Source organism: Euprymna scolopes, chromosome 44, assembly GCF_053919585.1.
Source record: "Euprymna scolopes isolate OS-2025 chromosome 44, ASM5391958v1, whole genome shotgun sequence".
Classification (NCBI taxonomy): domain Eukaryota; kingdom Metazoa; phylum Mollusca; class Cephalopoda; order Sepiida; family Sepiolidae; genus Euprymna; species Euprymna scolopes.
In genome coordinates, this window is record NC_136525.1 from 23,944,982 (window position 1) to 23,965,853 (window position 20,872).

General features: G+C 37.8%; 1 protein-coding gene across 3 annotated transcripts in view; it reads left to right on the forward strand.

The window, feature by feature from the left end:
- Nucleotides 1–20,872, forward strand: part of LOC145268741 (uncharacterized) — a 284,210-nt gene that overhangs the window by 184,518 nt on the left and 78,820 nt on the right. The window lies entirely within an intron of this gene.

Below are 20,872 nucleotides of genomic sequence, written 5' to 3' on the forward strand. Positions count from 1 at the left end.
ACACACACACATATATATATATAATTACAAAACTTGTAATAAGTATACTGATTATTATTAAAAACAATTCATTCTGATATTATCTTAACTAACTGGATCTAAGCCGACATTTTTCAAGAGTCTTACTTTATATGGTTCTTCAAAAAAAAAAAAAAAAAAAAAAAAAAAATACAGAAAAAAAAATTTGCGCGTACCCGTCACGGAATTAAATTCTTATATTCCAAAAATTACGTAAATTGATAAAGTAGGTTTTTTTAAATCAAATTTTATGATGTAGCGAAACTGTTTCGATCCGCCATATTTAATAAAGGAAGCAACTACCGAGATTTAAAAAAAATACTTGATGAATTGAATTTATATTTGGAATATGACGTTTTTGTTCAGTGACGGGTCGGGTGGGTACATACATGCATATATTTTTTTCTGTTTATATTTTTAATTACGTTGAATTTTGAATAAGAACATGAAGTCCTTATGCAGATGAATACAGACCGTGCTGAAATAAGCTTATTTAGAAATCCAGTCTTAACATGGGGTGAGGCTTAAAAATATTCTGCACTTTTACTTAACAATTTAATAAAGATAAACTTGAATTTAACGTGAAAATCTGAGCCTTTTGTAGTACAGACAACAAAACGAAATAATAACGTTACCAAAGGCAAATCACTCTTCTACCTAAGTTTTTGCTGCTTTAACTTATTTTAAAGCGTTTATTTACGTTGAAACGCAAGTAGTGTCGAGTGAAATAGCACGGATCGTATTATTGGTGTTCTTGTTATTTACAATGGTTGAATGAGGAAACCGAAAAGTTTTTTTCAAACCGTAACAACGTTTAGTGTCCCTGCTTACAAGTACCATGTAGAGATGTCACGGTGACATTTATTGGGCGAGTAGTCTCAACTGGTATTCTGTTTAATTTTCAATTTCTAGGCAATTATCGAGATTCTTCAAATGATCGCCTCATATCAACCATGTTTTCTTGTTCTAACTTAATAATCGGCACTACTTGTTTCAAATTTAATAAACGCTTTAAAATGAGTTAAACTATTAAAAAGGGGGGGGTAATTTTTAACTTTATTTCCACCTTAACAATCCCCTTTACAATGACGAATAGGCAGGTTTTCGGGTATGCTGAAAACAAAGATCGCATATAAAATTGCCGCAAACAAGTATTTTTCTCGATATTAAGCAATGTAATTTCCCATGTTATCACTGATGGGCATTTTTGGACGCGCAAGCGCGTGCATATTCTTAATATAATTTACCCCCCCCCAAAAAAAAAAAAACTTATCCAGGTAGGTTGAAGAGTAACTTATTTTGCCTTTGATAATATTTGTTATGCATTTGTTTAACCATTTTTTCATTACTAAAGACATATTGTCGGCAATTGTGTAGAATTTTCATTAGAAAAGAGGTGAAAAAATAGTTGACAAATAACTTGTTACCAAAGGTAACAAAAGCGCGATTTTACTCAGTGTGAAATCTCGATGTTGTAGATAACGCAAAAATTACACAATACGGCTAATAGCTATCACAATCTGACACCTAATTTTTAAATTTCAAATTTTCAATCGATCTGTATATTTTTATTAGTAGTATTTGTTTTGAGGTTTTATCGTGAGTAAAATAAGGCGCCATTTTGAATATAGCGCGTTTACACACCACCAACAACAACGAGGCAAAAATAAAGTTAATAATAGACATCCAACAAATGTTCCTATTTAGTTTGCCTCCCCACAAGGGCAGTTAGAAACCAGGGTACTTTTTTTTAATGTGGAGGAAAGGAACAAAAAGTAAAAATTGTTTCGGTCGTGAAGAATTTCTCCACTGACAAAACATAAAGAAATTGAAGTGTAACATCCAAAGAACAGATACTACATTTTGATCTTGGCCCGAATGCTTAATGTTACCAAAGGCAAAATAAGTTATTCTTCATTGTGTTTTGACTTATTTTAAAGCGTTTATTTACTCCAAAACAGTGTCAAATCAGTTTAAAATAATCACTCCAAAATCGAAAATTAAACAAATATTGAAAGAACACATTTTTGCATGATTGGTGACATTTATTGGATGTGTTTATTTTTTAATTTTTGAGCGATTATCGATGATTCGCATGGCTTTTTGTTACTTCAACAGAGTTGTCACTACTGTTGTTTCTGAGTAAATAAACCCTTTAAAAGAAGTCGAAAATTATCCAAATAGGTAGAGTAACTTGTCTTTAGTAACATTTATTTTTTTTTTTGTGTGTGTGTGTGTATATATATATATATATATATATATATATATATATATATATATATATATATATATATATATATTCACTTTTTTCCCCTCTCTCGTTAAAAATGCCCCTAACTTTTCTCGTCTTTGGTAAGTCCCTATTTTACAATGTCTCCCCATGGGACAGTTAGACACCAGGGTCGTTGCCTTTGGTAAGTTATTTGTTGATCCACCCCACCCTACCCTCCACACTTTTTTATTCTACGTAGTCGTTCATGGAAGTTCTGTTCACGGAATTTCCACACAAAGATATATTTTTTTTTATTTTGTTATTTTTTATTTTATTTTTATTTTATGTAAAATTTTTTTTTTTTTTTTTTTTTTTTTTTTTGCGGGCAAAAAAAATCAAATGAAATAGCCCTCCCCCGAATTTAAAGTGTTATGGATAGGTGGTTGTTTAACAAAAATGCCGCGAAATCTGCGAAGGGTTTATATTTTTGTTTTGTCTAAAAATAGATTTTACTCAATATGTGCTTTGTTGTATGAATGGAGCAGTGGAGCACTGTCCCTCAGTCCCTCACCCCCTTTATTTTTATTTTTTTTAATTCTAGATCTCCGAGAAACCTTTTGTGTTAAACCTAAAGCTGTCTACACGTACTCTCTTCCTTGTTCTTAGTATCTGTTCTGAAACTACGAATTTAAGCAAAAATGACAAACGAAAAAAAAAAAAAAAAAAAAAAAATCTTAATGAACTTAAAATTTTGCCGTGGCCTTTTGGTCAAGATCAAAGTGTAGTATCTGTTCTTCAGATGCTGCACTTCATTTTCTTGTTCTCTTTCGGTGGAGGAGAAATCCTTCACGACTGAGACAATTTTTATTTTTGTACCTTTTCTCCACGTTAAAAAACGACCCTGGTGTCTAACTTTGTCCCGTGGGGAGGCATAGTAAATAGGTACAATACTTAAAAGGCAAATAATTTCGTCCAATTAAAAGTATTTTTTACGACCTAACCCAGCGTAGTTTTACCGCCTTAAAAGAAATCAAAATCTACTTTCTTGCTAATACGTTTCGACGGAAGATAATATGGTAAATATTACTTTACGCCACAACAGAGCAAGCATCGACCACGCTAATTTGGTTTTCATGGGGTATTCGAGGTCGCTGACAACGAATCTGGTAATCAAACCCGTCGCAAATTTACCGTTTGCATGGTATGAACCCCTGGAACCTTGGACTACTTTACCCATTTCACCGCCTTCGTTTACACTACGTACGATCGGTTTCTTACTGAAATGTACGTTCGTGCGCGGATGTGCGTAGTTACTTGACGTTTTCACAGGGCGCATGGATACATGGCGGACATTTGAAATTTTCATGAAGTCATTTTTTTTGTGTTACGTACTTTTTAATACATCTTAATTGATCACATTATCTCCTCCCTAACAAGCCCTCTTACAAACATAGACGCTTACACTGCATGAACTTCACCCACCCCCTTTATCCATTAACAAGTAAATAGCATGTCCCTAAATCACTTTGAGGAGTGTAACTAATCAGTAGATATAATCCCCAACAAACTAACCCAGTAACACTAACAACGCGGGGTCGCAGAAATACCTGGATTAGAACCTAGGCGCGGAGAAAACCCTCTCAGGGCTGACGGACCCAGTAGATCTTCCCAGATCATCCGTCTAGGAGAAGGAAAACTCTGAAACTAAACCAAAGGGGAGAGAGGCCTCTTCAGTCTTGGATGACAACCTTCCTAGAGCTGGTGACTCAAACAAATTCACCGGTTTGCAAACCTAAATTGCTTAAGGAGTAGATAGGCTCTGTCTATCGCCCGGCTTCCATACTCCTTCTTTGCCTATTAGACAAGCGCAGAGACACTATCTCAGTGATTCGACAGAAACACCCAGCGGTAGATCTTGTTTCCTGGCTAGGGCAATGAACGCCGTTCTTCCCCATTCCCAGCATGCCCCACCCCTAAAACTGAACATTTGGGAGTGCTTGAGTATAAGATATGCCTGAGCAGTTAGATTGGGTTGACCTTCTCCTAAAGGGTTGAGGGTACCGGATTGACAGTTCCTGGCTGCTGTTCCCGACTGGTAGTACAGGAGCCCTAACTCTTTGGTAGCGCTTAGAGCGGCTGCTCCATCAACAGTTGAATAATATCGGGTTGTTTGCAGTGCCATGACGCGCATGGAAAGGGACCCTGCACTCATCCCCGGTGGGCTTTCCTGAGGCCACAATCCTAATTGGAGAAAGGTCAGCTGATGGTCTACTTGTGATGCATGTCTGAAGCTCCGCATAACCTCTTGCTTAGCTCCCCCTTACCGAAACTCTTAAAAAAAAATATGACGACAGTACAATCTAAAAATAAGCTTAAACCAGGATTAGGGACAAACAAATTCAACTTGCCTCCTCCCTTGAGGCTCTCATTCACAAATATCCGTGGGCTTAGAACTAACTTAGCTGATGTTGAAGCATTTCTCTTAACAAATACCCCGGATATCTTAGCACTAAGTGAGACTAACCTACACTCCTCCATTCCCTCTAACCACTTTAACATGCCTGGATATCTCCCACTCTGCCGTAAGGACTCTGACAGACATATGCACGGACTTGGAGTTTACATTCGTAATACCCTTCCCTTGACTAGAGAAACAAACCTAGAAACAGATGATCAAGCCTTTATGTGCTTTAGACTAAACGTGCAACACAGTATTAGCTACTATTATTTTCTCTACCGCTCTCCCTCGACTCAGGACTGCTCCATAATAAACAAAGTATCTGACAGCATAGACACGGCACTGTCCCTCGACACTAGCGCACAAATACATGTGTTTGGTGACTTTAATGTCCACCACAAAAACTGGCTTGGATTCTCTGCTCACACAGATGCAGCGGGCAGCACAACCCATAGCTTCGCTATATCTCACTCCCTATCACAAATTGTTACGTTTCCAACCCGTTTCCCTGACCAGGAAGAACAACACGCATCACTTCTAGATCTGTTTTTGACCACAGTTCCCGATGACTGCATAGCGAAGGCCCACAGCCCACTCGGGAACGCTGATCATGCAGTGATAATGGTTGAAATCGCCCTAAACTCTAGACCCAAAACTGAAGAGCCAGTGCTCAAAACAACGAGATATTATAATAAGGCTGACTGGGAAGCCATCAGGGAACTAATTAGAGATGCTCCATGGAAAAATATTTTCTCTCTCCCTGCTGAACAGTGTGCAAACGAGACCACTGACTGGTTCAAAACTGCAATCGAAGCGCATGTTCCCATGCGGAAATTTTATAGTAAGCCCCACTCTCCCCAATGGTTTACGTCGACTTGTGCAACTGCCATTACTCAAAAGCAGCATGCATACCGTAGGTTTAACCGACATAAGTCCAGTTCAAACAGACTGAAGTATATAGAAGCTAGAAATAACGTTAAGAAAGAAATAGCGACAGCTAAGAGAGAATTTACGGAAACCACTAAAAAGCGCATCGAAGCACAAAAACTAGGAACTCGAGACTTCTGGAAAATCTACAACAGTGTAGTAAATAATGGGCAATCGACAATTCCCCCACTAACCAACAATCACGAGGTTGTCTCCTCAGCAACCGACAAGGCTAACATGCTTGCCAGTCGGTTTGCCTCAAACTCCACACTGGACCCTTCCAACCACCCCCTACCTGACTTTCCTATGCGGACAGACGCCACACTAGACGATCTGAAAACCACCCCTGCTCAGGTGCATGCTATCATAAAAAACCTTGACACCTCAAAAGCATGTGGACCCGATCTTATCCCAGCTGTGCTATTAAAAAAGTGCTCAGCCGAAGTAGCTCCAGTTCTCTCCAAACTCTACAACAAATGTCTTAATGAAGCTTGCTTTCCGGGCTGTTGGAAAACTGCTTCTGTTGTACCAGTATTCAAGAATTCTGGTGAAAGGACAGACCCATCAAATTATCGCCCCATTAGCCTCCTTCCACTTTTTGCCAAAATATTTGAGACCATAATTAACCACGCTCTAATCCATCATCTTACAGATGCTAAACTACTGACTGACAAACAATATGGATTTAGACAAGCCCGTTCCACAGCAGACATCCTCACCGTGATCTCTGAACGTATATACCAATCACTGGACAAAGCGGGGGAAGGCAGAGCGGTAGCTCTAGATATATCTAAGGCTTTTGACAGGGTATGGCATGAGGGTCTCCTCAGTAAAATCAGATCATACGGTATCACTGGTAGAATACTTAACATAATTAAATCCTTCTTAGATAAGAGAAAAATCCAGGTAGTCCTCGACGGTCGCACATCTAAACAATATGATATAAATGCGGGAGTGCCCCAGGGTTCTATCCTTGGACCTCTATTGTTCCTGATATTCATAAATGACCTCCCCGACAACATTGCCTCTGAGATGGGTATATATGCTGATGACACTACACTCTATGGCAGACACGACAGGAAGACGAATGAACACATTTCTAAAGAAATGGCAGAAACACTAGAGGAAGACCTCCAATCTGTAGTGGAATGGGGACAAAAGTGGTTGGTCGCGTTCAATGCTGCCAAGACTAAACTAGTTTCATTCAATAATTACAAGAAACCCTCTCTACCACCAATAGCAATGGCCAACGACTCTTTATCTGAGAGTCCATCTTTCAAACTCCTTGGCCTAACGTTCACAGGAAACATGAGTTGGAACAATTACATTGAAGGCATTGCCAGGGCCGCTGCAAGAAAGGTGGGCTCTCTCTACCGTGCTAGAAAACTACTAACACCCGAAAGTATCCTGTACCTCTATAAGGCCACCATTCGCCCATGTATGGAGTATTGCTGCCACATCTGGGCTGGTGCATCTGCTACTAGTCTCTCGCTCCTTGACAAGGTTCAAAAGAGAGTCGCAAATCTGATAGGCCCTGAACTGGCATCTAAGCTTCAGCCTCTGTCCCATCGACGAAATGTTGCATCCCTCTGCCTGTTCTACAAGTATTTTAGTGGTGAATGCTCTGATGAACTGCAATCACTTGTGCCCCCACGACGCGAGCACCCTCGACAAACCCGACAGGCTACTAGATCCCACCCCCACACTGTAGAGGTCCCTAGATGTAAAAGATCTTTTTACTCCAATAGTTTCTTCCCCAGAACCGCAAGACTCTGGAATTCCATTCCAGGTCCCTGCTTCCCCAACAGTACTGACGTGCAGAAGTTCAAGTGTAACGTGAACCGACACCTTGCTGCCCAAATCCCTACATAGTACCCCAGTAGTTGTTGCCCCTGATAGTAGCCCCCTACACCAAAGTGGCAATTTGCCTTGTTTGGGGTGAAAATGTAATAAAAAAAAAAAAAAAAAAAAAAAAAAAAAAATCTAAAAAAAAAAAATTAAGGTGTCACGAGCGGTTTACAAAAACATTGTTTTCCGTTTTTATTGGGGGGGGGTAGAAGTGTAATTTAACAGGTGCTTCTGCAGTTCAATTAACCGTTTTTCCGTAAGTACGACGCCGATATTTACCGAGTAGAATACCGTTTTACATTTCACAAAAATTCTGTTTACATTGGGGAGGGGGCGTTTGAGGGGGCGGCGGTCGTTAAAGATAATATAAAAGAATGAATTTAAAAAAAATAATGAAATTTAACATTTTACAATGGGGAATCACTTTCTTACATAAATTTAACATAAAATAAGCATCTAATTTTTGGCCACGTAGCGGTTAGCGAGGCATGTAATTGCAAGCATTTTTTTTTTTTTTTCCCCCAAGTTTGGTGACTGGGGGAGAAAAAGTCATAAGTTCTAATCATTATAAAAGCACGGGGGAAGAGGTGAGGTTTTTCACTTTTTTTTTCCCTAGATTTGCTTTAAAAAAGGTCTCTTTATTAAAGATTACTTAATCAATCAATTCTTATTTCCTGATATTTTACAGGCTGTTCACACACACACACGCACACACACACACACACACACACACACACACAGACACACAGACAGACAGAGGAGGGTAGGGTGGCCTGTACAATGCAATACTTCCTCTTTGTAAAATACCAAGGATGTGTACATTCGTCTTTTATTATTTTTCAGCGGATTAGATCCCTCTTATATAAAAGATTTTTCATTATTAATCTAACGGAAATGTTTTCACTAGTCGCCATGTTTGTTTTCGCGCGTGAAAACAAACATGGCGAACATGAAAACAATACGCAATACATTGGACAATATAATTGCCCTTCTTCTATTATCTAAAAGGCAAAAATGGGCGTGCGTGTTTGTGCATACCCACGAAAGGCTTTTTTTGACGGGCTTCGCGACTAGATTATTATTTTGGAGAACTTTTCTTGTGCACCCTAGGTTATGATATCCCAGAATCGAAAACGGATGTTGTTTCTATCTTCATTTTGATCGAATTATATAATGTGTGTGTGTGTGTGTATATATATATATAAATTAAAAATCCCTGATTCCCGGTGTTTGTCTTTTTTTGTATAAATAAAGCGAAACTAATCGAAGCGAGGGCACACTACTTTCCGGCTGGTAAATCTTGAAGGCGATCAGCTTTGATCAAAGTGAAGGGGGGACCCTTCATATCAGACAATTGCTATTTGAAATCCCCCCCCCCCTTTTCTGAGGAGTTGGGTTTCCTCAACATCGTGGGGAAACAAATAAATAAAATGGGCAGAAAGCAGAAGCTTAACTGGCCTTCAGCCAGCTATAAAAGCAACGTTCATTTCTGCGCCTGCGTGATTCTTTACTTAAAACCCCCTCACTTAACTATCCATTTCAGCAAGTCAACTTTTTGATTGTGATCGCTAAATTTGAACGCTTTTCACTTGTCGCGTCATAGCATAGTGGTAAGATGTTGGTTTCTTTCACTTTTTCCAAACACCCTGGGCAACGCCGGGCACCCCCGCTAGTATATTGATAAATGAAAATTTCTTTATGTAAGAGGTTTATGCGTGTTCTCTGGCGATTCCAACATGGGGGAGTAAACTGAGCACCTTTTACAAATATTGATTTTTTTTTTTTTTTCATATATAATATAGAAGATTAATGTCCAATCGATAATCCATTAAAATAAAAAAATTAAAAAAATGCGTGGGGAGGGGAGGCTGCATTGTATAGGTCCACCCTAGTTTTTGTTGTGTATTTACAGCTGTAAAATACCAGGAAATAATATTTAACGGTAAGTTCTTTTGCCAAAGCAAATCTTATAAAAAACAAAAATGTGGAAATTGTAGAGTTATAAATTTTAAGCCCATCCCAATGCTTGAAGTGTTTCTACGTATCTTATTATAAATTTTCCTTGTGTGTGTGTGACACGGTTTATCTCAGCCTAGAGGCAACCCACCCAGGCAAGTAAGGTACCGAAATGAAGCTTATGGCCCAGCGGATGTTTTAGTGATATTTATATCCATGTTTAGTGCATGGAAATGCTAAAAAAAAAAATGCAAAAAATATAACGATTTACTAAACGTTTTTACTGGATATTTTTTCCGGTGAATACCGGAAGTTATTATCTCCCTTAGTAAGTTTGATTTACTGTGTGTGTGACGCGGTTTATCTCAACCTACAGGCAACCTATCAAGGCAAATAAGGTACCGAAATGAACCTTATGACTCAGCAGATGTTTTAGTGATATTTATATCCATGTATGGAAATGCAAAAAAAAAAAAAAAACGTTTTATTTACTGGATATTTTTCCGGTACAAGGATTCAAGTTTGCCCATCTTGACGATGACTCTAGGGTACCTTGTGCTGTTGAGTTTATTTAGTACCGGTACAGGCTGACCTTGGAATAATGGTGGTAATTTTCTGGTTTCGTTATAATGATCTTGATGGGTTTCCAGGCTTGCTAATCTCCTGTAACTGTTTGCAATGTTCTCCCCTTTTCTTTGTTCTGATCGGCTTGGTAAGATGGTTGGTATAGATTTTCTAAAAAGTATTTAAGCTGGTGATGGTAGTCTGCTGTTTATTGATGTTGCTATAATCTGTAGCAGAGCAAGTTGAATGTCAGTTCTCTCTGTTTTGCATTTTTTTTTTTTTATTGTTGATTTAATGTCTTGCATGTCACTTTATAAAGCCATTGCTTCTGGCATTATGAGGTGAGTTTGTGATGTGCCTGATGCCCCAGGAATTGGTGAAGTTTTGGAAAACCTGTTTAGAGTAATGTGGATCATTGTCCATCATGATGATTTTTTTTTTTTTTTTTTTTTTTTTTTTTTGACAATCAAAAAACGAGGTATAATATTTCATTTTATCTCCTACTGCTTTGCTGATTACTGGTGTTGGCATTTCATCGAGTATCTGTCGACAGGGAACATGAATTGCTGCCCATCAATCTCTGATAGGTTTGATGTGCTGAACTTTCACAGCTGAGATGGAATATCATGTAGGTGCAGTGGTTTATTTCTGTGCACATCTTGGTGTTCCGGGCAAAATGTGCATTACTTGCACATCCTTTCAATATCTTTGTTGATATTTACCCAGTACATGCTTTCTCTCGCAAGTCTGCGTGTTTTCTCTATGCCTTCATGGATGGTGGAGCCGATATAGGATGTCTTTTCTCATGGGTTCTGGGATGAGTATTTGTTTTCCTTTTTACAGGATTCTAGATTCAATGGCAAGTTCATCACAGAAGGACCAATATGATCAGATCTCGGCAGGTAATTCACGAATATTGTCCGGCAAACCCTGGCATATCACTGTTATATCGTGGAATGCGTTAGATCAATATAACAAAATATCTTCTCACAGGGAATCCAATCTACACGTTGGGTACGTAGCAGCTCATGAGGAAAGAAACGTAACGCGAACAAATAAAGAAACATTTCACTGTTGCATAATGATACACGTTTATTATTAGATATGTACACACATGTAGCTACAATTCAAGACATAATAGATGAAATTTAGAAGTCCAAATATGATAACTGGATGAACGAGAAATGATATTCATCTCGCCATTTTCAAAGTAACTCTGGTTTTCCTCCCTTGTCCACTTCCAGTTATTCATCTTGCAAGAGATGAAAGTTTAGGGCTACAGACAAAAGGAGGCGACTTTTGCCCAAAGAAGTAAAGAGTTGCTCCCCTTTGCATTATAAATTCGTTTGATCCCAACAATCACCTTAATGGCATTTATTTTGGAGCATCCTCATCGACTTCAGTGTTTATGCTATCCACCCTTGCGTCTACCTCTATTAGTTTGTTTTCGGGATTAGGTGATTGACTTATGGTGTTGGCAAGGATCATTTAGCTTCAGGGTCTATATATTAGTGCGTATATGGGTTTTCAATAGCATTTACTGTAGCCAGTGTGGTGTTGATTGTGATGGTTTAGTATATAGTGTAACAAGTAGCTTATTGTTTATGATAGAAAAAGCTCTCCCATAGAGGTAAGTGTCGTATCATTGAATACAATACACAATTGCTAACACGTCTTGTTCGAAGTTGCTGTATCTGGTTTGTGTATCAGTTAATATTTTGGATCCAAATGCAACTGGTTTACCGTCTTTGCTCAGTGTCACTCCCAGGCCCTTCTGTGAGTCATCAACCTTCAGTAATGTGGATTTAGTCTGATCATAGTATGGAAGGCAGGTGTCATCAGTGATCATTTCCTTGATCTGGTCATAGCATTTTTGATGGACAGGGTACCAAATCTATGTTAATTGGGATTTAAGGAGACTACACAATGGGTGAGCCTTTTCAGTGAAGTTTGGAATATATGGTGAAAGGTAATTTAGCATACGTAGATAACGTAGTTGTTCCTCTTTGATTTGGGGGTTTGGCATTTGCTTGATGTCTGACACCTTATCCACGTCTGGTCCAATAGAGGTGTATATAATTTCCTAAAGAAAGATCTACTGACCTGCTTTATTAAACACTTCTTGCTGTTGAATACAAATCCAATTTTTGTCATGGTCCTCATTGTTTTGGCCAAATTCAGTTACATCACCGATTATGCTGGCAACACTATCTAGGCTTTGGTCCATTTTTGCTTGGCAGAGAGAAAGTGCCTTCTATAAGTTTCCAGGCTTTTTCGTATGTGCACTTTTTTTTTTTTTTTTTAATGATAGTACACACATAAAACTAGTCCTTTTCAAAGTAATTTCCTCTGGCTGCAATGCACTTGTTGTACAATTCCAACAACTTCTGGAAGGCCCCATGGAAGTTCACTTGTGTGAGGATGACCCTCATCATAGCCTTTCGTCTTAATTTTCTTATAACAGCCTGTTTTCTTTGAATTCAGGGAATAACCAAAAGTCATAGGAATTTCCCCTTTAAAACAATTTTATTGCATATCATACTTCTAAAGTGTCCTCACATCCAGACTGCATTTTTGAAATTCACCAGCTGCGACAATCAGTATGGTGTATTTCAATTCCTGCTGTAGCTGTTCGTTTGAACGTGAAATCATAAAAATTGGTCAGTCATCTCAGGATGTATAGCAATAACATACTGAATTTTCAAGACTATGACAATTTTGTCTGTACAAAAAAGTCTGAGACACAGACTAAATAATAGATGCTTTCAGAAACTCGTCCAAATGGCGCCTTGCAGGTTGTCAATAGTTGTGATTCCTCATCCAGGTGAACCAACCTTTGCATCAAGTTTACGGAACACCTTGGGTTTTGTAAAAGTTGGGTTTAGCTCTTCAACTGTCGGTATTTTGTGTGGACATCTTTTGAGGCTGGCATTGAGTTTCTGTGGGTCATGCATATTTCGAGGGACCTGTCTTTGTGTTGGATGCCAAACTGGAGTCTGTGTGTTCTTCAACTTTCCAGAGCACATCTTCCTCAAGGAGTCTGTTAATTTCCTTCAATTTCTTTGAGACGGATACTGCATTTATGGAGAGGGTCTGCATCTTCCTTTAGTGTTTGGTAGTCCCACTAAAATTTTTAATCCTATCAAACTGTTCGGGGTATTGTGACATAAGTTGTTTGATACAAGAGATAGGCATATTTAAGCATTTTTTAAAGGTGTTCATCTTTTTGCATGCGGAAGCCTTATGACTGCAGCATAAAATGTATTTGTCCCTTCTGAGTTCCTACAGAGATGTAAAGCTGGTTCCAAGACATTGAATTCAGTCGCTTCTATATGAGGTGGTTCACATATGGGCAGGGTCACAGGATGGAGAGGGCTTTTAGTGATGTTCCATACACCTGTTGGAAAGTTGTCAGTGGGAGTGTATTGCCAAATGCTCCAAAATCTATTTTCATGTGGAGAGTGTTGTGTTCTGCATTTCAGGTGAGGTGGTTTGATATTCAGTTGTGTAGGCTTTGTCCTTGGGTTCCATGGTTACACTATCTATGCATTTAGCACTGATAGTGGAATTGCTGTAGATAATCATCTTCATCACTTATTCTTCATTACCAGTATTGATGTGTCAATGTTTTCCTTTTGTCTCCTGCATTCAGTTCTTGACAATTGGTGCCAGTGGTTGTGAGACTTGTTTCTGCATGTTTTCCTGTGTTCCCTTGATTTAATCTTTCTGCCACGAGTATCTTTTACATACAAAGCACTCATCACTGTCAAGGATTGTGCCTTGTATTGCAGTTCGCAGACTTCCTGATTTGGTTAATGATATATACATTCTTTCTGCTTATTGCATTCTAAGCTGGTTTAGTTGGTTATTTCCAGTAGTAACAACTTTGTATTTCCGCCCGTCAGTCAGTACATTGGTTATACTGTAGCTTTTTGGTTTGCTATAGTCATATACGGCATAATCACGTTGACACACCGGTTCAGCTGGATCACCAAAGTTAAGCAGTGTTGAACCTGGTCAGCACTAAATGGGTGACCACTTGGGACTTCCAGGTGCTGTATGTGCTGTCTGCTTATCTTTCTTGGCATCGTTTCCTGTTGTCCTGGACTTCTCCTTGCTACTGAACTCAAAACATGCCGATTCAGAAGAGGTGTGGTTCGAGATTGCGCAACCCTTGCCTCAATTACATGTGCATCTACCTCTCCAGGGGGTATCCTTTATCTTTCAAGACTGAATGAAGGCATCGATACAGATCATTCCAGAAAGCTTTATATTTGGTTGAAAATATGATGAGCTCTCGCTCACCTCCTCATCTGTGATGTCACATTGTTATGCCAAGGTCCTGGCTCATGTGACAAAATCATCTAGGGACTCCTTTGATTTCTGACCAATCTGCATAGACGAAGTCTGTGGATCCTAAAATTGACATTTTATTTTTTACATGGAGGTTACCACTTATCAAGGCCCGGAAGCCACTCGGATAAGGGTTATTGTGTGTACAGTAATCAATGGGATAGTATTGTAGTAATCGTTAGTATTGGAGATTTGATAAAGTGTCTTAAGGGGGGCGGTTCATCAGGAATTTGTTTATGTTGGATTTAAAGACATCCAAGTTGTAGGATTTGAAGACATCCAAGTTGTAATCAGGTGGGAAACAGGCAAACGGAAGAGAGTTCCACAGTTGTGCACTTCTAAGAAAGAAGCTTTGTTCATGGAATCTACGTTTTGATTTAGGAACAGATAAAGAGTGGGGAAAATTACTGACAGTGGTTTCAGCTAGACGGGTGTTTTTCGTGAAAGATTGGCGAGTGGGGGGGGGCAGAGATTGGAGCTCGGACGAGCACTTGCCATAGAAATAACGATAAAACAAACTCGCAACGTCTCTTCTGTGGGAGAGAGGTTGCAGGGAAGAGAAAAAGGCATCACCCGCTAAGCCACAAAATCTATTTTGTACTCTGTCAAGGCAAGACAGGCTGTTTTTAGCAGCTCCAGCCCAGATGTGGCAGCAGTACCCCATCCTTGGACATACTTGGCTTTTATACAGATAGAGAATTGCATCAGAAGTGAGATATCTTCTGGAGCGGTAGAAGGATCCTACCATTTTCCCAGTGACCTGGGCAACACTTTATGTAAGTGTTCCATTTCAGATCAGGAGTAAAGGTCAAACTTAGAAGCTTGTCAAAACATGGAGCCTCTCCTAGATGAGAGCCATCCATTTCAATTGATGCCAGATGGGGGTCAGAGTGTTGATGATGTAAAGATAGGAGCTTGGTTTTAGATGCATTAAAAATAAACAGCCACCTCTTCCCCCACTGTACCACGTGCTCAAGATCAGAGGAGAGAAAATCAGAGAACTTTGTCATTCATGGCCGAAGTGGCTTTTGAAGAAGTTCCATAGGTGCTCAGGTGACTTCTTTTGTTGATTTGTGAGGCTACTAGCATTTAGGTTTCTTATGCTTTGGCACGGCATATTTTCGTTTTGTTTCATCCACTACTTCATCTTCTATAATATAAATCTCACCTATCTGTTTAAATGTATGTATGTTTGTATGTCTGCCTAAAACTTTCGACAGAGGTGATGGATTTTCACAAGATTCGTATCATTTTGAAGCTTGATCCTTCGGGCGGCAAATATCGAAAAATTGGCTGAAAATATTAATTTCTTCACCCTAAAATCATCAGTTTTTTACAAGGAGGGGGTCAATTTTTTGCGAGCCATTTTTGCAAGTCATCATATCGGTTGGATGACTTTGCCTAATCTTAACGTTCCAAACCTCTGATCGCGTCATGGAGTAGGGGTAGGACGTCAGGTTTTCTTTCACTTTCTTTTCCGCCTTCGTGTCACAGGTTCGAGCCTGCCTGCCTGCCTACGACCACTTTTTTTGCTCAACACACACTTCCAAACACTCGGGCAACGCTGAGGACCCAGGCTAGTCTATATATAAAGTCATTTTTGCTTGAAAAGTGTCATGGTTTCATTCAGATCTGGGTCAGACCAGTACATTATTGGTGGATGTGTCATAATGTTTCTTTCTTATTTATATATGATGAAAACCATGTTTATTTACAATTCACAATATGGTGTTATTATCTATGTGTTCTGTTGTGTGCTGTTTTATTTTGTGTATTGTATATATTTAATGTGTCCACCTGTTTAGTTCACTGTTAGGGCAGAAACAAAGGGAATGTCATTGCCACCATGATGTAAGTTATTGGCATTTGGTTAAATCAGAGCTGAACAATAGTATGATAGCAACTGCTAGGCCGTTAAGGATTACATCCGGTCCCAGATAATCAGAGGTAAGTAGTATCACATATTATTGCACATACCTACTAGTGATGGGATGATTTCAATACCCCACCCCCTGATTCCGATTTTTTATAAAGCTCTAAATATTTAACTATAAAGCCCCCCCCCCTCAATTACTGTAAAAGCATGTATTAAATGTGCATATATTTTCTCAAATGTAAAATCACATTTATAGGACGGGAGGATGATCTATAGATTTGTTTTCCTGGTAGTTTAAAAAATCAATAAATATTGGTTATTTTATTGTTGATGCCAATCGTGGAAAATTTGTTTTTAGACAAAATCAAAAAAAAAAAGTGATTAAAGGAATTATTTTTGGCACGATTCTTTTTTCGATTCTGAATAATCGTCCCAACACTGATGCTGGTATACACTAGTACAACAAAAGACAGAATTTCTTTGCTCCTGGGCAACGCTGCATTTCTGTCTAGGATATTGAGCACTTTTTGATTACTATATACTGCTTACATTTATTGATCCCCGTTTAAAACGCTATTGAAATCGGTGAAATAAAATTAAGACTGCTTCCCCCCCCCCCGGGTATTACTAAAACGATACTTTGAGTTTTTTTTTTGCTTCTTACTCCTCCCTTTTTCCTAGTCAGAAGAGAACTTTAATGTTGCTAAATGCAAATAATTTCTGGGAGGAATTTATTTAAATCAGTTTTTAAATTTTATTTTATTTTATTTTAATACTCTACTATGATTAAATCTGCTCTATAGCTCCCTTAGGGGTGCACCTAGAGAGAGATTGAGGAACACTTTCATTATCTTTCCTGGTTAATTTTACATGAAAATATACTATTAGATTTTATGTAGACTCTATAATAACATGCATACCAACACATACATTAACTTTTATATAGAGAAATTTGCACAGAAAGGTATACAAAAACAATTAAAAAACCAACAACAAACAGCAGTAATTAATAAATCACTAATAGATAAGCAATATAATACAATAATTTATTTAAAAAAAAAATTCATGCTAATCTGAAATATTTTAATTTTCAAATGGAAATAACATCAATACCTGTGGTGTTATTCCCTTTTGTTTACCTAATAGACTATTTCAACAAAATGCAAAAGTGGTCAGTAAATGTTACCAAAGGCAAGATAAGTTACTCTTCTACCTTCCCAGATAAGTTATTTATTTTTTTTTTTTTTTGTGTGTTTTAACTTATGTTAAAGCATTTATTTACTTGGAAACACAAGCTGAATCCACTGTGAAAAATTTCCCCCACTCTTTATCTGTGCCTAAATCAAAACGTGGATTCCATGAACAAAGCTTCTTTCTTAGAAGTGCACGCCTGTGGAACTCTGTTCCGTCTGCCTGCTTCCCACCGGACTACAACTTGGATGTCTTCAAGTCCAACGTTAACAAATTCCTAATGAACTGCCCCCTTAAGTAAACACTTCATCAAATCTCTACACTAACGTAATGTACTTGCAATAACCCTTATCCCTGAGTGGCTTCCTGGCCTTGATAAATGGTGATCACTGTGTAAAAAAAAAAAAAAAAGGCATAAGTTAGAACCAGAAAAAATGGCTGATATTAAGACATCTGGAAGTTTTTGATATCGCTCCAAAATTAAAATTAAACAGAATACCTAATGAATGTCACCAAAACTTTTTTTTGTCTATACTGAGAAATGTCCTTAAAGTCTTTGTTTTTATTAATTTTAACTTTTCAGAAAGAGGGGGGGGGGAGTGGATATTAGCATGGCTTCTCTCGGTGGCCACAATATTGGCTTTACTTTCGGCAGCTTCGTGATTCTCATTTCCCTTATTGTCTTTTCGTCCTCTTATTCCATAAGTGATGTTTTTGATAAATGGGAAGGGTTGCTGTTTTCTGGATTGGAATCTATCCATCTCTCTTATCATTAACTGGTTTTTGACCTTGAAGAAGTATTTATCTTTTAAGTGGCCTTGTAGAAGTATCTTAGAAGAACAATCTGTAAATCCACAAAAGTGGATCTAGAGATTCTTCTTCTAACCAAGATACTTCTACGTCTCGCCTTTTTTGATCTTGAAGTGTTGAAATCAGTTTAAAACTGCAGAGTACTGTTTCGTACAAAAAAAAAAGAAAAATCCGTTCTTTTCGTCCTGACACGTGAGTTAACCATAGGAAAAAAAATCCGTCATTCTTTTCCCCCACTAACATGCAAATTACATACAAAATGACTCTGAATGAGCAAAAAAATTCTTCTCTTTAATCCAAGAAATACTGGCTTTTTATCAAATTCGATATATGCAAATTAAGACATGGTCGAATTTGAGCATATGTTACATATTCGTGTCCTATCAGTCAGGTTTCGAGTTTTGAGCATCGCACCTTTGGCCGCTTGGTTTTCTTATGGGCTTTGCATAAACTAGGGTCAATCAAATGTGGTCAATAAGTATTGTTCAAGCATGCTCAAAGTCGGGCATAATTAACATCAAATATAGTTATAGCTTTAATGTTAAAACAGGAGTACATGAGGATTCTATATTGAATCCATTACTTTTTATGTCTTGGAAGCATTGTTCAAAGAGTTTTGTGTGGATTATCTGGGAGAGATGTTGTATGCTGCTGATTTAGTACTTTCTTGTGAAATAATACAGCATAATTTACATTGACACACCAATTCCTGTTAGATCACACAAGTTAAGCAACATTGAGCCTGGTCAGTACTAAAATGGTTAACCATTTTGGATCCGCTTATTTTGGTATTATTTCAAGGCGTCGAACACTTCTCCTTGTCACTGGAATCAAGCAGTACTGATTCAAGAGAAGCGTGGTTGGTACTTGTGCAACCCTTGCCTCACAATTACATGCACAGAGACCCTTACAGAGGGTATCCATTGTCTCTTGAAACTGAATGGAGGCATCATGAAATAATGGAAGTAATTAGTTAAAGACTGAAGGAATGCTATGCAAAGTAATGATCTGCCATTGTAGTGTTAGAGAGCTCCGAAAAAGAGCATATTTCTAGGTTTGTTTGTGTAATGGGGAATATGTACACTTCCATCTTTTGCTTAATTGTAAGTATTGGGTACAAAAGAAAAGTGGAATTACTGGTAGGTTGATTCAATAATCAGTTTATATGCAAGAAGTGTAAAACAATGGAGATGGATGAGAGCTCACATGTGAAGAAAATATATTTGGATGGTGAGCCTATTTAGGATTATTCAAAAGTTTTTTTGTTTTTTTTTTTACCTTGCTTATACAATTGGAATACACTTGAGCAGGTGCTAGTGTGATTGTAAAAATTTGAAGGGGATGGAGTAAGTTCAGAGAACAAACAATTGTATCAGGCATGTGTACAGTATGAAGTGAAACATGACCAGTGAAGGTTGAGGACATGCTTTGCATTGATAAAAATAATATGAAAATAATATGATTGTGAAATGCGAGTCTTAAAGGCGGGTTTAGATCTGATGACATTAGATCAGGTATCAGCAACTCCTTCAACCCCACGGACTGGATCATGTTATCACGAGTTGCAGGTGGAACCAAGGTCATTAGCAAAAAAAACATGGAAAACTACATATGCTGACCTTTGTCAACCTAAATGTTGCAAACCATAATTAAAATAAACACGGAGTAATAAAAAAAAACAAAAGAACATTCAAACTAAAAAAAAAAAAAAACACCCAACAAAAATTAATTTTTCTCAAGTAACATCAAAATACTTAAAAGTGGGGGGGGGGGGGAAATCAACCGAAGTGAAATGAATGAAATTATATGTATGTTTGAAAGTATTACTAAAAATTGTGCCACAAACGAACCACACCCATGGAAACGAAACACATTTACACATGCGTACAAGTATAAACAGTTGTAAGAATATACATTTATATATGTATATTCTTGCATTAACATCCATGCATTCACGAAGTATAAAATAGAAAGATGACTGAGAGAAAATTATCTTTTTGAAACCGTTGCTGGTTGGTCAAATTTGCTCTCAGTTTTTTTTTTTTTTTTTTTTTTTTCTATATTTTATGCAGAAATACATGTGATTGGGTTTTGATCGTTTTTTTTTTGTTTTTTTTTGTTTTTGTTTTTTCGATTATAGTATTCAAATTCAGTTGAGTAAATTAGAAGATAATGGCAGTCTTTTTGGTAAATTCAAATGCCTCGTCTCTCACGTTAAAAATAGCCATTGGTAATCAGGTTCGCAGGCACTAGGTTGCCGATCCATGCATTTTAGAACTAGATTAAATGTAACCAGTTTGGAAAATGTGTGCAGATCAATTGTATGGCCACATTTAAAGAATGGATTAGAGTTTCTTGGATCATCAGATGTAGAACAGTTAATGTAACAGGTCCAGTTCATAGGGGAATGCTAAGGAAAAGATGGAAGTGATAAAGATGTACTTGAGGAAAGAAGGATAAATAAGAACATGGGCAGAGAGATTTGGAAGTCAGTTGTGTTCAGCACATGCTAAAAAGCGTGTTCTGCTGATGTATTCTCAATTGAAATAAACAATAAAAATACCAGTTTTGTTAAACTTGGAACATTTTGTCTAATAGGCAACTGGCTAGTTAAGCAGCAAGATATCTGTTCACATTACATTTAAATTTCAGCAGGTTA